The sequence below is a fragment of the Manacus vitellinus genome, unplaced genomic scaffold, assembly GCF_001715985.3.
Source record: "Manacus vitellinus isolate BGI_N305 unplaced genomic scaffold, ASM171598v3 scaffold_49_pilon, whole genome shotgun sequence".
Taxonomy (NCBI): domain Eukaryota; kingdom Metazoa; phylum Chordata; class Aves; order Passeriformes; family Pipridae; genus Manacus; species Manacus vitellinus.
Window position 1 is genome coordinate 1,505,196 of NW_021940603.1, and position 1,219 is coordinate 1,506,414.

Consider the following 1,219-nt stretch of genomic DNA (forward strand, 5'->3'; position numbering starts at 1 on the left):
CGCAACAGGCGCAGTTTGAGTCATTTATTCATATTTACGTGTAAAGCTGATTAGTCGTTTAATTATGTCTTGTTCAGAGCGTGGTTTGTACGCACACAGCTGCGTCTTTGCGGGTGTATATTTGTATTATAGAGCCATCGTGGAGCGGTTTGGGTTGGAAGGGACCTTAAAGATCACCTCATTCCAACCTCATTGCAACACCTTCCACTAGCCTAGATTGCTCCAAGCCCCGTCCAACCCGGCCTTGGACACTTCCAGGGATGGGGCAGCCACAGCTTCTCTGGGCAACCTGTGCCAGGGCCTTCCCACCCTCCCAGGGAAGGATTTTTTCCTAATATCCCATCTGAACCTACTCTTTTTCAATGCAAACCCATTCCCCCTTGGAATAACACACATGAGTGTGTAAATTTATATCTGACTTTACACATACATCCTTATATCTCCCTATGTATCTATATATGTATTAAGTGTATCCCTACATCTATATATGTATGAAGTGTATCCCTACATCTATATATGGATAAAGTGTATCCCTGTATCTATATATGAATGAAGTGTGCATAAATAAAATATATCCACATTTTCTATAATAACTATTTCTCACCGTGTTCTCCTCACTCAACTCCTAAACATTCCAAAGAGTGATAGTTCAGCCCTTGAAAAATATGTTTTGTACAAGTAAGAGTTAATTACTCTCTCAGGAATGACTAAAAGAGTGCAATAGTTTCTTACTGCTCTTATCCTGTGGGGCAGTAAGAAAACTAAGGCTCACCTTTGAACCAAAGTCAGGAGTCAAGCAGTTCAGGACTCGTTCTTACAGACCCAAAGTCCTTCAGGAATCCAATCCTGGACTGCTGGATTTCTACACCACCTTATGACACTGTTTCTTTAGGGATGTAACAGCAGCTTCAGTGATTGAATGGGAGAGCTGGAATAAAAAGGCCTGTAGAAGTGGTGTGGTTAGCAAAGACAGTCCAAAAAAAAGGCATTAATGCAGTGTTTCCCAATGTTTTTCTGTGTGTTTGCACCTTATCCAGCAACAGGAACAACTGTGGGATGGGGGCTGATGGGTGGTTGGTTGATTGTGTTGGTGTTTGGGTGCACCAGTGCCAATGGAAGGGATCAGGAGTGTGGATGTGGCACTTGGGGACATGGTTTACATAATCACAGAATCCCAGAACCACTGAGGTTGGAAAAGCCATCCAAGATCATCAAGTCC